This window comes from Petaurus breviceps, unplaced genomic scaffold (genome assembly GCF_028583685.1).
Source record: "Petaurus breviceps papuanus isolate PSGF00001 unplaced genomic scaffold, PetGlider_PUasm1.0 313, whole genome shotgun sequence".
Taxonomy (NCBI): domain Eukaryota; kingdom Metazoa; phylum Chordata; class Mammalia; order Diprotodontia; family Petauridae; genus Petaurus; species Petaurus breviceps.
Window position 1 is genome coordinate 1027495 of NW_027186073.1, and position 21699 is coordinate 1049193.

Here is a 21699-nt window from a genome sequence, read left to right on the forward strand (position 1 = left end):
CCTCTTTCACTTAAGTGCTGCAGAACACACCTGAAGAAAGTTACCTAACCATAACATAGCCATTAGCAATTTCTACCATCTGATTCTCACTAGAAAGTTAGTCCTTTCATTCCTCCCTATCTTGGTTTCTATCTCACTCTTCCTACCACTATGACCACGACCCACTCATCTGAAGACTTTGTGTCATATTTTTTTACCAAGAAAACTGAAGTCATTACCTGTAATCTCTCCTTTCTCTCTCCTCCTCATTTCACAGTCCTTTGTCACCATTTCCCACAGTTTTATCTTTCGTTCCAGTCTCTGGTGAAGAGGATGCCCTTCTCCTTGCCAAGGCCAACCCTTTTTTACACTCATCCTCCATCCCATTTACACTCGTATAACAATCAGTCCAGGGCTTTATTACCTACTAGGTTTGATTCTAATACCTTCCTAGTTGGTGCCCCTCTCAAAAATCTCTCTCTACTCCAATACAACCTCTATACTCTACTAGCCACCAATGTGATTTTCCTAAAGCTTAGATCTAAGCACATCCTTCCCCTGCTCAATATATTCCAATATATTACTCCTAGGATTAAATACAAACTCCTATTTGATATTTGAAGCTCTCCACAACCTGGCCCCTTTTAAGGTCTCTAACTTTCTTATATATTTCCCCTCTCTGCATACCCTTCAGTCTGGCCATACTGGCTGTTCTTTACGCATAAGTCCATCTCCCATCCCCATGCTGTTACATTGATTGGAATGCTCTCCCTCGTCTACCTGCATCTTAGAATTACAGGTTTCCTTCATGACTCAGATCAGTTTTCATCTTCTGCAGGAGGACCTTCCCGTTTCCTCAGACATTTGTGCTGTCCCAAATAAGGTTACCTTATATCTGCCTTACATGCTTATATATATAGTTTTATATATAGCTATAGTTTTACATATTATATGTAGTTTAATAGTATACATATAGTTATATATCCAGTTATAGTTACATAGTTATATATTATTACATATATATTGCATACAATATTTGTAACTATATGTGAAACATAATATTGTATTTAATTATATATAACATAATTATGTGTGTATTATATATGAAACATATCACATACATACTTAATTTCTGTGTGTATATATTATCTGCCTTGCTCCCTTTGAATATAAGCTACTTGAGGGCAGGGACTGTTTCCTGTTAATCTTTGTATTCCCAAGTGCTTTGTATAAAGCTTGGAAAATAGTAGATAATTAACACTTGTTGGTTAATTGGTAGACTGGCCTAAGTTTCTTCATCTATAAAATGGGAATACTAATACTCTCATCACATACCTCAAAGGTCAATAAATTGAGAGCCTCTGCTGAAAACTTCTTTACCCTTCTTCCTCATCTCACATCTCTCAACTGTTTTTTGCCACTTTCTTTTCCTTCACTCCTATCTTACATGTGAAGGAAATATTTTGCAAAATCTTACAGCACTAGTTAAATGTGAATTGTGATTTTATTAGATACACTGTAATCCCAATGTTTTGTTACAAAGGGAGGCACTTGCCAGGAAAGGAAAGGAGCTCACTACTGTCATTCTTGGACCAGGCATTCCATCATTCTCCCTCCCAGCATTCTGTCCAGGCTTCTTTAGATCTGTCTCCTACAACCCCATTTTTGCCAATCTCCTGGTCTGAGCCTAGGAGGACTCACCCTGAGGCCAAATGCTTAGGGATAACTTACTTAAACTCATTTCTCAAAGACCGACCAATTCCCATCCCATCGTGCCCTACACATATCATTGATTCTGACCTCCCTTCTGTCACTGTTCAAACATTTTTTCTCCCCCATTCACTAACTGCTCTCTTATTTCTACCCTTCTTATAACCATACCCCCCCCCCCAAAGTCTTGCCTTAGAACTAACCACCCCTTCCACTGTGCTCTTTGGAATGCCTACTCCATAGATAACATTTATCTTAAACTTTTTCCTTTCTCACTCCTTCCAACTTCTTGCACTTAATACTAAATTTTCTTCTGATGATACAGATTTTTGGTCACCCTTTTCGGCACTGGTTACATATTTATTCACACTTCCGAGTCTCTATTTGAAATGGAGAAGTTGGAATATTCCTTGCCTCCCATTACCGATTTCAGGCTTTCTCCTTAATAACAACACTTAGTAACCTCTCCTCCTCTGAGGATCCTTCAATCAGTCCATATTTAACTCTCAATCAGGATTCTGATAGCAGTTATCTACTGACCTGTAGGACAATTTTTTTCCTCTATGAGTTCAGTTCCTGGTTCATAACCCCTGGCTTTTCCCCCCAACTATGGAAGTCCTTATTTGATTACATTCTTCTGTCATTCCATCTCTCCCTCAGTCTTGCCATGCCAAATACCCTATTTTTCCTCCCAACCATGCCCTCCAAATCCTAAGCCCCTCCCTTGTTTCCCAGGTCATCTTTCTTGCACTGATTAACCAGATTCCCCTCTTCTTCATCTTGAGTCCTTGGTGAGCCTGGTCAACTATATACTATCTTTTCTATAGTCCCCTGTCACTTTATTGTATTGCTAAACATTCCCTCAACTTGGAATTACTACCAATATCTGCTGACTTTGCTCTTACTTCTATGTTGCTAAATGGAGATGGAGAAAATCATGAAACTCTCACTGCTTCCACAACAAATTTACTTTTTATAGCCTCAACTGGATCCCCCATGAACTAAGGCAATCCCTTTACCCCTCACCAGTTGAATATACCACTCGTTACAGTTGTTTTTCCAGAGCTTTTCAACCCTCCTCAAACACACTATGCCTACCCTTCCACCACTCTGTTAGCTGAGAATCATGCCTCCTTTTTCTGTGAAAAATTAGAGACACCTCACTCAGAGCTTATTCTTCTCCCTTCTTCCTTATCTCATATCAATCAAATGTTTTCTGTCGCTCTCTTCCTTCATTCCTGTCTTATGTGAAAAGCTGGACCTTCTTAATAAGGCAAACTCATGTATATGCATAAGCTATCCCATTCAATCCTATCTTCCCTAGCAGATTGTCCCCTTTCTCTCTCTCATGAATCTTCAATCTCTCTCTGTCTACAAATATACCCATGTATCCTGCATCCTCAAAAGACTCTTACTTAATGATCCTCTCCTTAATTTCAGCAGCCTGCATTCTATTGGAGAACAAAAAATATACATATAAATAAATATAAGAAGAAAGGATATTCATAAAACTATAAACAAAACACATGGAAAATAAATAATAAGGTAATTTGAGGGGGGAAATTCCCTAATACTAAGGTCATAAAAGACCTTGTAGTAGAATTTTTAATAGATCCAAGATGTTCATCACTCACCCAACTGGGTTCTTATGGTTGGGGCCCCATAATAGCAAGATGCATGAAAATCTTCCCTGAACATAACATGAGTCTCCTAATATACAGATTTTTAGGGCAGCATTCATAAACTAAACACTTTCAAAGGAAAACTGTGTGAAGCAAAGAAAGGGAAGGTGGTTATCCCAAAACAATGTTATACTTCTTGGAGAAAAAAAAATGTATTCTTTGCTATAGGAAACAGATAAAGGAATTATCAAAGAAACCTTCCTGTTGGACCCAACAGGGAGAACTTTCCCAGGATGCTGGAATCCTCTATCCTTAGTAGCTTAGCCTTTTGGCTGCCACTAAGAGGTGAGAATGAGACCCTGAAGGACACCAGCTTCTACAGCTGTGGCCTTCAGTTCACTTACAAGAAAGTAGATGAAGTCAGTGTCTGGAGTTTATTTGGTGAGTTCATTGTCCTCTTCTCCAACAGACTCACGCAGAAAGCAGTGATTGAGCTAAACTTTGTAGGAAACTATGGATTCTAAGAGGCAGAGATGAGGAGGGAGTATATTTCAGGCATGGGAATAATTTGCAAAGGCACAGAGATAGAAGATCAATCAATCATCAGTCTTTATTAAGCATAGAATATATACCAGACACTGTACTGCTGGGAATGCAAAGGAGAAAAATTAAAAATTTCCTCTCAAGAATCTCATTATTTTATCAGGGAAACAACATGTATGTAAGCAATACATGAAGAACAGATGTAACAGGATAATGTCAAAATGAACAAAATACAGAAGCCAGAGAACTTTCATGTAATATACATTAGCAATACATTTAAGCAAAGTTGAATATAAAAAATAAAAGAGGGAGTCAAAATATGAAACATGTTAAATTCCCATCATCTGAATGCTACCTGTCTTTAGAAATAAAATTAAAACAATATCCCTCTTCTACAAGAAAGAAGTCTTTTATCTGAAGTGTGGATATTAAAGCATTTTGTCCATTTTCTTTCTTTTGTAGCTGATGTGCTTTATTAAAAGAATAAAAGCCACTTTGCAAGTAAATCCTATTAAATACAGAAAATATTTTAAATCAGATTTTAATCTCATTAAATGATACTAAGATTCTCCTTTCAAAGACGATAAAATGAGAGCCTGCTTAAAGCCAGAATATAGCAATTCATTAGTGTATATGAATGAGAATATAAATTCACAAGTGAAAGATAGATAATATTTTACAAAGTAAATAAAATTTCAATAATCAACAAAACTATTTGTAGTTCTGGTCTACAATCAGTGACAAGCAAAATGATTCTAACAAAGTAAATAGGATTCCTATTGGATAAGCTAACAGAATTGTCCTTGAAACACACCATCTTTTATTCTGAAGAACACAAAAGTTAGGGCCCAAGATATCTTTAGACCAGCTCAAGTAATCACAGTATTCTCTATGGAGACTGTAGATTTTGAAGCCTGTCTTCAAACAGAGGCCTTCTTTTTTACTTTTTTTTATACTGTAGTTTAAAGTGTATCTGATGATTTGTAACTTTCTTATTTGAACTTTCTTATTGTTTCCATCATATTCTTGTATGTTGTGTAAAATATTAGAAGTTTAAATTTCCAAAAATTTGAAATTTACTTTAATTTGTCAAGCAACAGTTTTAAAAGCTCAAGGCAGTTATTAAACTACCTTATAAATGCCAAATATAACAATGTGAAACAAATTACTAATATAGTTTCTAATATGCCTCCTCTAAACTTTTTTTACAAAGAAAAATATTTGAAGTGAACAAAAGCATTTGGTAATCATAGAAAAATTATTATAATGAATTATAGATTAAAAGGCATAATGACTGAATAATTAATAGTTCCAAATTATTAAAGTACTTTGCTGATGTTCAAAAAGATCAAGTGACTTACTCAGTATCACGTAGCCAGCAAGATGGGTTTCAAACCTTGATCTTACTAACTCCAAACCCAGCTATCTACTATACTGCCTCTATATGAAGGATATTACATATAGGATATTAATTCCCTACACACTAACTGCTCCATAGCAATTTCAAACATGAAACTTCTCTTTGGGCAGGATAAGATTCTTATCTAGTTTCTAAATGGCTAGGCAATACAATGGATAGAGCACCAGTCTTGAGTTCAAATATGACCTCAGACACTTACTAGCTGTGTGACCCTGGGCAAGTCACTTAGCCTCATTTATCTCAGTTTCCTCATCTGCAAAAATGAGCTGGAGAAGGAAATGTCAAACCACTCCAATATATTTGTAAAGAAAACCCCAAATGGAGTCACAGAGTTAGAAATGACTGAAAAATAACTGACCAACAAAAAGCATTCAATAATTCTCTACCTACCCTGTAACTCACATGTTATATCTTTCTAAGTAAGACACATTTTAAAAGCTGGATTTCTTTTCAATTTAAAAAATCAGGAAAATATTTCTTTCTCACCATTAAAACAAGATTCAAGTTTTGATCTTTTTTCCTCTTCTCTAACGAATTCAGGTAAATATTTGTGCTATACTATTTTATATTCCTTTATTTGGTTGGTAATTGGAGTATTATGGAAGGGAGACTTAGGAATATAGACAGTTTAAAGAAACATATGTATTCACTTCACCAGATTAAAAGTTAATATGAACCATGATTATATTCTTGGATTAGATGAGCAGGGAAGGAATAAAAGCAGAAACAAATTGAAAAAATATTTGCTGAAATTGGGATCCTTTGGTTATTTATCAATGACCTACCTTATATGGACTCAGGCTCTAAAAGGCTCCTGTTCTGATTCATTAAGCATATTTAAGGGCTTGTGTGACCTTAGAGAAATGGTCCCTTGCCCGTTAGAGAGGACTGCCACCAATTAAAAACCTCCTTAACTCTTGAAAATGAATACAGAAATTTGCTTAAGGGCCCCAGGTCTTTTATTATTTGTGTTTTAATAGTTCTAAGTGTGTGATTCTGTCTCTTCAGTGGCCAGTTATAGGTTCTTTTAAACTCCCAGTTCAGATCTTCTGGTATTACCATTGTGAATTGCTATAATCACAAATATAAATAGCACAAATGTCAAGCTTAGCTAATCAAGTTGTGTTTTGTGGTATAATTTGGGCCAGATAAAGAAAACCTGTTCTTTGTTCTCTGAGTGTTTCTGGGTTAACATGATATTAAAGAACATAAAATTCATATGATTATGATATATAATGACATAACTGTTTGTGGTCAAGTGATAAATGTCTGAGAGGCATGATAGGCATGAGCAAAGATAAGAGGACATATTTACAAGATTTTGTGAAGACAGAACCCACAAGAGTCTTTGGGGATAACCATGCTTAGCATAGGGGTTAGGACATGAGTGGTAATCCTGCAAAGAAGATTGAGTGGGGTCATTTAGACCTGGGAAATAGCGTATCCAAATGAGGGGGGTAGCCACTGTCAAATGTTTCAGATAGGGTCAAGAAGAGAAATAAGAAAAAGACAGGCTGTAGCATTAAAGAGATCATTAATGACCTTCAAAACACCAAATGTTATAGAGATATAGGAATGAAAGCCAGATTGCAGAGGGATGAGTTTGAATGGAAGCTGAGAAAGCAAAAATAGTGTCTTTTCTAGTAGTTCATCTGGGAAACATCCTTGAGGGATTGTTTAGGTGAAGTATTTCTTAGTTCTGTCACCTTCTAAGTAAAGGATGGGAGAGATCTGAGTATGTTTGGAAGTTGAAGGTAAAAAGTAATGAAAAAGTATGGGAAATGGCTGGAGGAATGACATTTTTTATCAATTACTTTGGGAAATTAAATAAAACTAGAAAAAGAATTATTGGCCCACTGCCCATTTAATTACATTAATCTCTGATCAAGACAAATCACTTTCATATGTGCCCACCAATCTTTATGAATCATTATTGTTAATTATTAGTAAATCTTTAATTGAAATAAAAGCAGCCACCGTCACGAGGAATAAATCTTTAGAAGTCCCAAATAAGGCACAGTGGGAATGATTAACAAAGGTATAATCTAAAACTTCTGGGGAAAGAAGCACCCATGAGTTTAAGATTGAACTCTGCCCAGGTGTTAGTCCTATAGATAACTAGAAAGGAAAATTCATAACTTCTTATATTTCTCTCTGGGAAAATGAAAGAATGGCTTCATACATTTGGGGATTTCTATGTTTTGTTTATTTCAGGGAGAACATTCACTTAAAACTGTTTATAGTAAGCTAACAAAATCCTGTCCTCCAATAACAAGAGTATAATTTTTCAATGGGTAAATGAATTATTTTTAGGAAAGAACGAATTATTTTTATAGCTTTCTTTCCTAGTTTGATAGTATAACAATGTTATGTTGCAAATAAGTGTAATGTTACAGGCTAAATATGTTGGAAATAAAATAACTGAAATTGACTACTTTGCTATTATTTTTTTTAATCTAGACCAGTGATTTCTTAAATGTAGGGAATTCCATGGTGTACAAACTCTGGTCTGTAAAATCACCAAGTGAGATAGTATAGAGTAAAAAGAGGAGAACTTTAGGGGAAACCCACACTTATGATATATGTGACATGAATGAAGGATCAGCAGGTCAAGAAGGAATGGTTAGATGGGTAGGTGGAGAACCAGGAAAAAGAAGTGTGCTTTATTTACCAAACTGGTAGACGAGTAGACTCTCCTAGACATATATTTAGTAAAGCATTTGAGTATAAAATGCTGTTCTTTAAAGAAGGAGAAATGTGGATCAAATGATAATGTAGATAAATTGATTTTGCATCCGGTTGAATGAACGTACCAAAGAATAATGAGTAATGACTGAATGATAAGAAAGGCAAATCTTATAAAGCACCAGGAAGCTGAAAAGACCCTGTTCCATGTGACATTTTCATCAATGGATGAAGGTGTAAATGATATACTTATCAATGTTTCAAATGATATAGAACTAGAAGAGAGATGTGACAGGTTGAAGGACAAAATAGAAAAAAATGAAAATATAGTTTGCATCCTGGGGTGAATCCAACAAGATAAAATCTAAGAGGAAAAAATGAAAAGTCCTCTATTTGGATTAAAAATATCAACTGTACCAACATAGGCTAGAGGACACACATCAATTCTTCCTAAAAAGCTAGGGATGATTTAAAGGAAGTTTGCTCAATATGAGTCCACAGTTTGGTACATCAGTAAAACAAAACAAAACAAAACAGACAAAAAGATCTAATGGAATTTTAAGGTATAGTCACAAAGGTGTGGAATCCAGAATGAAGCCAGTGATGGGCCCATTATACTCCTCTCTTATTGGGCCACTTTGGAATATTGAATTGTTTATAGGCACTGCATTTTGGGAAGGAAATTGATTAACATATTCAGAAGAGGATGATTAGTGCAGGGCTGAAAACACTGTCCTTTGAGTATCTGTTGAAGAAATGGAATATCTCTATCCTGGAGAAAAGGAGCTGTAAGAGGAAAATGACAGTAATCTTTAAATATTTGAAAGTCTATCATATAGAAGAGAGATTTGGTGTGCATGGAAAAACTAGGAACACTGGGAAATATAAAGAAATAGATTTCAGGGGTGGTTATATGGCTCAGTGAATAGAGCACCGGCCCTGGAGTCAGGAGGACCTGAGTTCACATCTGACCTCAGACATTAACACTTACTAGCTATGTGACCTTGGGCAAGTCACTTAATCCCAATTGCCCTGCCTTCCCCCCTCCAGAAAAAGCAAAGGTTAAATATATATTTTTTTTAATGTTATGGAACTTGATTGTGTATGCCTGGGTGATTTACCCTAGTAACCTAAGGATTAAATAATTCCAATAGTATGGCCAACAAATGGACATACCTATCAATTTAGTTAGCTGTATCAAAAGAGCTTCCTAGATAATACATCATCTTTTACCAAACATCTGTTTATGATAAAAATGACTCATAAAAAGAAGAAATACATAGAATGTCCTGGGTCAATGAAATTTGACATTTGCTTATCTATATTATAGATACTGTAAAGAGTGAGGAAGTTAAGGATTATATCCAAGAGAGGGAATGAAATTGGTCCTGGGAACACAAGGTAGTGCCTCCAGTTTTCCACATTATTGGCAGATGGGACCCAGAATGGATAATTCATAGACATTTTATGGTCTCTGTTTTCAGGCTGTTAAATTACTTAGCTAGCCCCTCTCCTTTTAGATAATTCATATACTGGTGTTATGGAAAGAGTGGAAATGTCAGGAAAGGTGAGGTTAAATCCTCAACATGTATTAGCTAAATGGCCCTGAGTAGATTTGAGAGGCTCAGCTTCCTCACCTGTAAAATGGGGATTAATAATACTTATACTGTCTACCTCGCAGGACCCTGGAAATTGGAGAGAGGAAAATATAGGACCGTCTCAATTAGTTTAAATAATCAAATCCACCTTAAAGGGGTCACGTTATTTGAATCCAGACTGCATGTTTCCCTTGGGCTAGAATTGATAATTATATTTTACATAATTTTATCTTTGAATAGAGTAGATTAAAATACATATCACCACTTCAGGAGGCTTATCACTGACACTAATCAGGACCTGATTAGTATGTATTATGTATTATTATGTATTTTGCAAATCTTAAAGTGATATTAAAATGTGAGTTATTCATTGTTCATATACATTCAACCAAAGTTTAATGAGTAAATTGGCTAAATCAGGGGTGGAGAACCTGTGGTCTCAAGTCCACATGAGTCCTTCTAGGTCCTCAAGTGTAGCCCTTTGACTGAGTTCAAACTCATGTGAGCCAAAGGGTTGTACTTGAGGACCTAGAGAGTCACATGCGGTCTCGAGACCATAGGTTCCCCACCCCTGGCTACTAAAGTATCATGGTCTGCAGGAGTCATTTCATTGATAAGAGTGTCATTACGAAAGTACTAGAACCCAGCTCTTTGGACTCATAAATTATCTTTCCCCTATATGGTTTCCAATGAAATGGATCCTGCTATGCCAGGTGTTTTTCCAGGAAAGCTTCTTAAAAAGATAATTAAAAATCCTTCCAGGAAGCTTTTCTTCATTAACTCCCATCCAGCTCCAACTAATTAACTTTTTCTGTGTGATTACTTTTGAATTATATGATACTATTTTGTGATGTAGAATTGGAGAAGGAAATGGCAAATCACACAATTATCTTTGCAAAGAAAATTCCAAATGGGGTCATGAAGAGTTGGTCATGACTGAAATAAATGAACAACAAAAGTAATACAGAATGGTAGAGGGCAAGTCACATTTTTAGAATTATAAATGTAGGTGGGACCAGGGTAAATTCTCTTCTTAATGGCTTCTGGGCTAAAGTGTTTCTATATGCTGCTGATTGCCCCTTTTATTACCTCAATACAGGGTCATGTTTATGACCCTGGGTAAACAGTCCATTTAGAAGAGAACTGTGAAACAGATTGGCACAGAGTCAGTCAGTCTAGATAAAGTGCTTCTTAAACTGTTGGTTGCAACCCCATGTGAGGTCACGTAACTGAGTGTGAGGGTCACAAAAAAAAAATTGGCAACAGTTAAAAGTTTCTCAACAGCAGCAACCAAAAATTCAAAATCAAATGTGTAATGAATCCGAGCTGTTTCTGGTAGTGCTTGCCCATGTTGTATCCTGTGACTTCTCTGTAGCCTTGTCTCTGAACACACAATATGCACACTTTATATCGGACCTGCCATCATGACACACAACACCAAAAAATTCTGCCACAAACACCTCTGCTCAGATTCGAGCCTATTGTTTTCAATAGATGGTAAAATTACTTGTATAACAAAGAATTGTTTTAAAATAAATTTCTTTATGATTTATTATCAGTAATTGCTTGATTCATATGCCTATTTGTATGCATATAAAAAATTTCTCAGCAAAAAGGGGTCGCAAATGAAAAAAGTTTATGAAGTACTGGTCTAGATCCATTCATCTTGAACTCCTTTCCTTATCTGTCAAATTTAAGTAAATGCACACATATTTTAGAATTACTGCCAGAGAGTTTGAAAGCAATAGATACAAAACAAATAAGCCAGCACACCTGGCTAACCAAAAGTGGGAATGACTTTGCTAGGAAGTAGACAAGCTCCTTGGCACAATCCTGTGCCCACTCTGACCACCCATTACCATAGGTCTCTGCTGTCACTGCTCCTGATTCCAGTGTAACAAAAACCAGAGTCAGTTCCATTTCTGGGGAGAGGCTCTCTTCACCATCAGCAGCTATTCAGTTTCATACTCCTAAGTCTTCTCTTCCTCCTTGCCCAGCTCTCAGTTTCTTTCTCCCAGCTTTCCCAGCTCTTGAGTTTCCTCTTCTTGCTGAGTTGAAGCCAGCTTTCCCCCTCAATTATCTTTACTCCAAGAAAGACTACATCAAGAATTCAGAGAATTTTGGAGAGATGAATGATGTTATGCACATTGTAGAAAGTGGAACCAAAAGAAAAATATATACAATGACCAGCAATTTAAATAGTTAACATGGAAAAACAACAAAACTCTGGTCAAATATAAAAGTCAATATTAGCATTATACAGTCAAGCTTAAAGGGCATATCCCTCTTTTCACAGAAATTAATAAACTTTCTAAGCTTATACATATATACACACATACCACCAATATTATACATTATATTTCATATTTATAAATACATGTATATGGAGAGAGCAGTGTATGTTTTTGCACCCAGTCAGTGTTTGGGGATTTATTGGGAATTATCTGTTATGTCAAAACAAAATCTGTCAATTTCAATAATAACAATAATGATAATAAAACAAAAGCATTGCAAATTAACTAGAATAAATATATCTTTCATTTTCAAAGAGGAACAATGATGTCATGGGTGATGTCTTGACTTGCACATAAATTGGGTTTAAGTGAAGCACAAAGCTGTCAGCCTTACTCTCTCTTCCTGAGTCATTGAAGTTCAGCAGCAGAACAAAAATCAAGACAACTTGTGATGGCCCAGGATGCAGTGAATGACTTTGGCATCTTCAATATCCAACCAAGCTCTAAGAACTCCACAGTGCCTGCTTCAGCCCCCTTTGTGGTCATTGGAATAAATTGTTCTTATCCATGCATTCCACCAGAGAAATCTTCACATGCTTGAGTAGACATCTTCCTAACTCACCAACAGGTATGAGGCCTGGTGATTACCCTCAAACTAGTCTAACCCATCTGCCAAGATGACTTAATAGGATGTGATTGCTGTGCATGCTGCAGCTTATTTGGAGTCACAGGTGAGAGTTGGGTGAAGGTGAACACCAAAGGTAAATGAGCATCCTGAACAAGCCCTCACATCAGAAGTGCTAGTTCTATTGGGGTAGCTAGGTGGTGCAGTGAATAGAGCACCTGCCCTGGAGTCAGGAGGACCTGAGTTCAAATCTGTCCTCAGACATTTAAGACACACAAAAAAACAAACAAAAAAACAACTAGCCATGTGATCTTGGGCAAGTCACTTAAACACAATTGCCCTCTAAAAAAACCTCCTACTTCTCTCTAAACATCCCAGTGTAAATATGCAAGGAAACTATAACACTAAGAATAATTTCTACTTGAGGCCCAGAAGGCGCGGCCGGCAGAGGCAGGCCTGGAAAGGGCCTGATCAACTCGAAGGGCAAGTCGTCCCACCAACCACAAGGGCCACTACCAAGCCTATCACCAAAGGGCTGGGACTGGAAAGAGCAAGGTAAGAACCAAATACAGGGGCCCCTGTCCTGGACAGCAAATACTCCTGGGACTACCACTTCATAGCCCAGAAATTAAAAAAAAAAAAAAGCCCCTTTCAGGATCTCCAAAGACCAGCATGACAGAGTGAACCTCACCTGCTCCAAACCCCCCCTCTGACCCTGAAAACATACTAACTCTTGCCCCAGGGCAAAAACCTCTACAGTAAAGGCTTGGGATCCCTAGAGGAAGGATGTGGTTAGGCCCCTGCCTCAAAATGGGTAGAAAGCAGACTACAAAGACAAAGACTCTGGAATCCTACTATCCTCAGAGGGAGGAACCAAACTCAGAGGGAGACAATGTGGACTGCACACCCACAACTGAAACATCAATAGGGAATGGGTCCCAAGCACAGAAGGCTCTCCTAGATGAGATCAAAAGGAACTTTGAAAACCAAATGAGAGAGATAGAAAACAAAATGTATAATTCTTTCAAAACCAAAATAGGAGAATTAGAAAAACATTATAATGAAAAAAAAACATCTCTCTAAAAACCAAAGTATATGATATGGAAAAAGAGCTCCAAAAATTAACCAAGGAAAATGATTTGCTAAAAACTAGAATCAACCAAATTGAAACAGATAACTCTATGAGCAACCAAGAATTAGGTAAAATACCTCAAAGAAAAAATAACTGACCTGGAAAACAGATCCAGGAGAGATAATCTGAGAATCATAGGCATACCAGAAAATCATGATGAAAAAATGAGCCCCGGACAACATTCTCCAAGAGCTCGTTAAGGAAAACTGTCCTGAGATACTAGAACCTGAGGGTAAAATAGAAATCAAGAGAATCCACCTGCTGAAAGAGATCCCAAACTGAAAAGGCCTCGAAATGTTGTGGCCAAACTCCAGAACTACCAGATAAAAGAGAAAATACTTCAAGTGGTCAGAAAGAAACAATTCGAATATTGAGGGTCCACAGTGAGGATTGCACAGGATTTGGAAGCCTCTACACTGAAACTGAAATACAGTTTTCCGGAAGGCAAAAGAGTTCAGGTTTCAACCAAGGATCACATACCGAGTGAGACTGAGCATATTCTTCCAGGCAAAGAGATGGGTCATTCAACAATATAAGAGAGGTCCAGACCTTCTTGATAAAAAAGCCAGAACTCAATGGAAAATTCAACCTCCAATTACAATATGCAACAGTGACATAGAAAGGTAAACAAGGAAAACACACACACACCCTGCTATTTGATAAGAGCAAACTGGTTATAGACAAGTAGAGGGTTTGAGTATAAGATACACAAAATGACAATTTTTTAAAAAGCTTATTAAGGGCTACAAAGGGACTGCAATGGAAGAAAGGGAATGAATGAAGTGAAAAAGGGTAAATTATGCCACACAAAGAGGCATAAAAACTGTGTAGCAGAGGAAAAGAAGGGAGGGAGATGGAAATCATATGAGCCTTTCCCTAATTGGTTATGGTGCAAGGAGGGAATAACAACCAGTTAAGCATAGGACTCTATGGAGAAGAAATGCAAAAAGCATCATTTTAGAGGGAAAGAGGAGAGGGAGAGGAGCTTCGCATGAGATTTGTTCCTGTCACTCTTGGTGTAAAGAAGAAACAGCATACTTCATTAAGTATAAAAATACCCTACAGGCAGTAGGAGGGGGAAAGGGCTATGAAGGGGCGGCTTAGTAGGGAGGAAAGAAGTAAGGGGAAAGGGGAGGAAAAAGAAGGGGGCTGATAAGGGAATACTGAGGGAGGTGGTGGTCAAAAGGAAAACTCTTAAGGGGGGGGAGGGAGAAGAGGGGAAAATATGAACATTAACAGGAGAGGGAATAGGAAGGAGGGAAAGAAACAGATAACAATCATAACTGTAAATTGGAATGGAATGAACTCTCCCATAAAACGGATATGGATAGCAAAATGGATTAGAAATCATAATCCTACAATGTGCTGTTTACAACAAACACATCTGAAACGGAGGGATACACACAGAGTAAAGGTAAAAGGCTGGAGTAAAATATAATATGCCTCAGCTAAAGTAAAAAAAAGCAGGGGTAGCAATCCTTAGATAAAGCAAAAGCAAAAATTGACCTAATTAAAAGAAATAAGGAAGGAAATTATATCCTGTTTAAAGGCACCATCAAGAATGAAGCAATATCATTACTTAACATATATGCACCAAGTGGTATAGCATCCAAATTCCTAGAGGAGAATGTAAAGGAATTAGAGGAAGAAATAGATAGCAAAACTATACTAGTGGGAGACCTTAATCTCCTCCTCTCTGAACTTGATAAATCTAACCTCGAAATAAACAAGAAAGAAGTTAAGGAGGTGAACAGGATTTTAGAGAGGATAGGTATGATAGATCTCTGGAGAAAACTGAATGGGGATAAAAAAGAATATACTTTCTTCTCAGTCGTTCATGGCACATACTCAAAAATTGACCACGTTCTAGGGCATAAAAACCTCACAATTCTATGCAGTAGGGCAGAAATATTAAATGCATCCTTCTCAGATCATGATGCAATAAAAATTATATGCAATAAAGGGCCATGGAAAGACAGACTAAAAATTAATTGGAAATTAAGCAATTTAATCCTAAAGAATGAGTAGGTCAAAAAAGAAATTATAGGAACAATCAGTAATTTCATTCAAGAGAATGAAAATAATGAGACAATATACCAAAATTTGTGGGATGCATTAAAGGCAGTTCTTAGGGGAAGTTTTATATCCCTGAGTGCATACATGATTAAATTAGAGAAAAGGGAGGTCAACAAATTGGGCATGCAATTGAAAAACCTAGAAAAAGAATAAATTCAAAATCCTCAATTAAATACTAAATCAGAAATATTGAAAACTAAAGGAGAGATTATTAAAATAGAAATTAAGAAAACGATTGAATTAATAAATAAACTAAGGGCTGGTTTTATGAAAAAAACCAACAAAATTGATGCACCCTTAGTCAATATGATAAAAAAAGAAAGAAGAAAACCAAATTATGAGTATCAAAAATGAAAAGGGTGAATCTACCTCCAATGAGGAGGAAATCAAAACAATAATTAGGAATTAATTTTCCCAATTTTATGCACATTAATTTGACAATCTTAGGGAAATGAATGAATATTTACAAAAATACAAGTTGCCCAGATTAACTGAAGAGGAAGTAAATTACTTAAATAACCCCATATCAGAAAAAAAAAATTGAACAAGCCATCAGTCAACTCCCTAGGAAAAAATCTCCAGGGCCAGAAGGATTTACTAGTGAATAATATCAAACATTTAAAGAACAATTGATTCCAATACTCTACAAACTATTTGGGAAATTTAGTGAAAAAGGAGTCCTACAAAATTCTTTTTATGACATAAATATGGTACTGATACCTAAATCAGGAAGAGATAAAACAGAGAAAGAAAATTATAGACCAATCTCCCTCATGAATATAGATGTGAAAATACTAAATAAAATACTAGCAAAAAGACTACAGCAACTTATCTTAAGACTAATACACTTTGATCAGGTAGGATTTATTCCAGGAATGCAAGGATGGTTTAATATTAGGAAAGCCATCAGTATAATTGCTCATATCAACAATAAAACTAGCAGAAACCATATAATCATCTCAATAGATGAAGAAAAGGCTTTTGACAAAATACAACATCCATTCCTATTAAAAACATTAGAAAGTATAGGAATAAATGGAGCCTTCCTTAAAATAATAAGTAGCATCTATTTAAAGCCATCAGCAAGTATTATATGTAATGAGGAGAAGCTACAAGCATTTCCCATAAGATCAGGGGTGAAACAAGGGTGTCCACTATCACCCCTCTTATTCAATCTGGTACTAGAAATGTTAGCAGTAGCAATTAGAGAAGAAAAAGAAATCAAAGGAATCAAGCTAGGCAAAGAAGAGACCAAGCTATCACTCTTCGCAGATGATATGATGATATACTTAGAGAATCCTAGAGAATCAAGTAAAAAACTACTTGAGACAATAAATAAATTTGGCAAAGTTTCAGGATATAAAATAAACCCGCATAAATCCTCGGTATTCCTATATATTTCCAATGAAATTCAACAGCAAGAGATAGAAAGAGAAATCCCATTTAAAGTTACTGTAGACATTATAAAATATTTGGGACTCTACCTGCCAAAACAAACCCAGGACCTATGTGACCACAACTACAAAACACTTGTCACACAAATAAAGTCAGATCTAACTAATTGGGAAAAATATCAATTGCTCTTGTTTGGGTTGAGCTAATATAATGAAAATGACAATTTTACCTAAATTAAATTATATATTTAGTGTCATACCAATTAATTTACCAGAAAACTACTTTATAGAGCTAGAAAAAATAGTAACAATATTCATTTAGAAGAATAAACGGTCCTGAATATCAAGGGAATTAATGAAAAGAAGTGCTAGGGAAGGTGGACTAGCTATACCAGATTTCAATCTGTATTATAAAGCAGCAGTCATCAAAGCTACTTCGTACTGGCTGAGGAATAGAGGAGTGGATCAATGGAATAGATTAGGCACATAAGATTCAGAAGTCAATGACTATAGTTATCTATTGTTTGATAAACCACAACACCCTGGTTTTTGGGATAAGAACTCACTATTTGACAAAAATTTCTGGGAAAACTGGAATATAGTATGGCAGAAACTGGGCTTAGACCATTATCAAACATCATATACCAAAATCAAGTCTAAATGGGTGCATTATCTAGGTATAAAAGTTGACACTGTAAGCAGTCTCATAAAACAAGGAATAGTTTACCTGTCAGACTTGTGGAGAGGGAAAGACTTTATGACTAAACAAGAATTAGAGAACATTATAAAATGTAAAATGGATAATTTTGACTACATGAAATTGAAAAGCTTCTGTACAAACAAAGCCAATGTAACCAAGATTAAGAGGGAGGTGGGAAATTGGGAAAGAATCTTTACAACCTATGTCTCTAACAAAGGACTCATTTCTAAAATATACAGAGAATTGAGTCAAATTTATAAGAATACAAGGCATTCCCCAATTGATAAATGGCCAAAGGATATGAACAGGCAATTTTCAGAGAAAGAAATTAAAGATATCTATAAGCACATGAATAAATGCTCTAAATTTTTATTGATTAGAGAAATGCAAATCAAAACAATGCTGAGGTACCACATCTCACCAATCAGATTGGCTAAAATGACAAAACAGGAAAATGACAAATGCTGGTGAGGATGTGGGCAAATTGGAACACTAATGCATTGATGGTGGAGTTGTGAACTGATCCAGCTTTTCTGGAGAGTAATCTGGAATTAGGCCCAAAGGGCTATAAATAATTTCATATCCTTTGACCCAGTAATACCACTCCTAGGGTTATATCCCAAAGAGATCATAGAAGTGGGAGGAAGACCCACTTGTACAAAAATGTTTATAGTGGCTCTTTTGTGATTGCAAAGAATTGGAAATTAAGGGGTGCCCATCAAGTGGGGAATGGCTGAACAAGTTGTAGTATATTCATGTTATGGAATATTATTGTGCTATAAGAAACGAGCAGCAGACGGTCTTCATATTTACCTGGAGAGGCTTATATAAACTGATGCTGAGTGAGAAGAGTAGAAACAGGAGAAATTTGTACACAATTACAGACACAACATATGTGTGATGACCAACTTTGATAGACTGGACTTTTCTCAGCATGCAGTGATATAAAGTCAATCCCAAAAGACTCGTGATGGAGAGAAATATGTGCATCCAGAGAAAGAACTAGAAAGAACTGAGTTTATATCCAGGTGGAAGCAAAATACCTGATCTTTTTCCTTCTCTTGTTTGGTTTTATGTCCTCTTTACCATTTTTCATTCCATCTGATGCAATCCGTCTTTATAACCTTTCTAATGTATAATGTGAAAGTATTTACAGATACTTGACTATATGCCGCCATGGAGGGGAGGGGGGAGGGGAGGAAGCAGGAAAAAATTTGAAACTCAAGGAATTGTGGAATTGAATCCTGTGAATTAAAAGGATACAAATAAATTAATTAAAAATTTAAAAAAATTTTTAAAAAGGATACAAAGATGAAAAAAAAAGAATAATTTCTAGTTAAAGATAGACTGATTGCTTAAAGAAGACTAGATCAGCCTAGTTAAGAGAAAGGATGGTGAGCTGAGAGGCAGTTTCCCTTTGGTATGATAAATAGGTATGATAAATGGGGGTTGAGCATTGGGTCAGTGGTAGAGTTTGGAGACATTATTTGACTTAATTCAGACATTATAGAAATGTTTTCTGAGATTGCCATCTAGTGGCAGTAACTGATATGAATATTAACAATGCTTCAATCTTATTTTGCATAGTGCTATATTAAAGGGTGGGTTGAAATGTGGTAACTTAAAAAAAAAGAAATGTGTGGTAACTTGATAACATCTCAGCTTTAAAATTAAAATGGCAGGCATAAGAATTTAGCACAAAAATTCCCATGTAGGAAGAGGTGAAATCTAAAATTTGATTTTAGAATTAGACTTCATTTCTAAAGTAGGCAGTTCTATTTAAGTCCTGTTTGGATTTTCCTCTATCCCATTTCTTGTACATCGTTAGTCAAATTACAAGTAAACCTCTATCACAACATTTAATAGGCTCCTATCCACAGAATAAAAATTAGTAAAAAAAAAAAAACTAATTTATTTACCAATATCATAGGATTTATGGGAGTGTTACAGTTTACATGCTATAAAGCATAACACAAACAAGAATTATATTTTATGATTATGATTGTCATCAATCACATAATAATAGCAATAATGCCTTATTTTTACAATGCTTTCAGATTTACAAAATGCTTGCTTTTGCTGCAAGGCCCTGGGATGGAGAGTGTAAATATTTTGTATCCATTTCACATATTAATAAACTGAACCTGAGATGTAACTTGTTCATGTCTGAAAACCTACCATCAGAGATGGAGTTTGTATTTTCCTGTCTTCCCAGCTTTTAGTTTTTATTAAGTTTTATTTTGTAATGAAATCTATTTTTTCTCCCTCCCCTTCCCCTTCTCCAAAGAAAAACAAAGAGATGAGATTTGAAATCAAATACACAGCACCATTATACTGCAAGATTCTAAAGAGCATTCTGAAGAACAAAAAAATAAGCATTGAGTCCAATTTATTGAATTATAAGTCTTATGAAAATAAAAAATAATACACATGTTCCCATTTAAGAGAAAGGAGATCTTCTCCGGAAGCTAAAAAACGAACTTAGAACTTAGATGGCCAAAGTGGGAACCACGAGCCTTAAAGTAATAAAGGTGCAGCTGAGCTGCCATTCAAACCCAGGTACTTCACTTCCTATTTTAGCTTTCTTTCCACTATACTAGACCACCTTTCAAATGCTCCATATTTTAGCTCCTTTTTAAAAAAAAAAATTCATGCTGTTTGATTGAATAAGCAACCCTCTCTTAAAATAGAAAACATTAAATCAGACTTCTGTATCGGGGGGAGGGATAGAGAGAAAGGGAGAGGGAAAGAAAAAAAGAAGTGAGAGAAGTAGAGGAGGAAGAAAGGGAGAAAGAGATAGGAGAGAAAAAGAAAATATGGCAGGGGAGAAAGGGAAAGAGAGAAGACAAACAGAGGATGGGAGCAGGGAGAGAGAAAGAAGAGAAACAAACACTGGGCTGGGGGTAAGCAAGAGAGGGAGGAAAAGAGAGATGAGAGAAACCAAAGTCAGAGAGATAAAAGCAAATAGACAAAGACAGAGACAGCAAGATAGACTGAGAGAGAAAGAGAAGAAAGGAGGTTGTATTTTTCCCTTTTTTGACCTTAATAACTGCATGTTTAATTCCATTAATTTCTTTTTCTTCTGTGCTGATTCTTGTACAAAAAAAACCTAGCAAAAAGACAAATTGAGTTTCCTCTATCTTGGAACCTTGAGACCAAAGATGGTCTATTTGGAGGGTTCTGACCACTCCCTCAGAATGCAGTAAAGTGTTCTTAAGACTAGTGCCTGACTATTTGGGAATGAAGGAGGAAAAAAATAAGCATTTATTAAGCACCTAGTATCTACTAGGCACTGTCCTAAGCACTTTATAAATAACTCATTTGGTCCCCACAACAACCCACAGTGTTACTGTATTTTCTGCATGCTATAGAAGTCTGAGGGAAAATACTGATAGTAAGAATCTATCTTGTCCCATGGAAATTTTCCTTTCTGTGGACCAACTGATATTTATCCAAAGCACTGACTCTAACTGAATACAATAAAGCTTTTAAGTGACTTGTACCCTAATTTATAAGCAGTAAATTTGTTTTTACATCATCCCTTACACTAGAATCTTTCACTCTGCTAAACAATAGAACTCATAATGATTTTGAGATTCCTCAGTCTTTCAGATCAATACTCTTTAAAAATATGTTTTCTAAAAAAGCAGATTAATACTCTTCCACTTCCTCAATAATTCTTTGTCCTTGGTGAGTAGTGAAGAATGATAAAGTCATTTATTTTACTACTTACTTGAAGCAAGATTGGAGGAACCTAGGAAATTATTTACATATGTTGGGTTGGGGAGGCAGTTAAGAACTTAATTTAGCAAGAGTGTGTGAATACGGGGTGGTTAGGTGGTGCAGTGAATAGAGCACCGGCTCTGGAGTCAGGAGGACCTGAGTTTAAATCTGGCCTCAGACACTTACCACAAAAGCTAGCCATGTGACCTTGGGCAAGTCATTCAACCCCAATCGCCCTACCTTCCCCCCTGCAAAAAA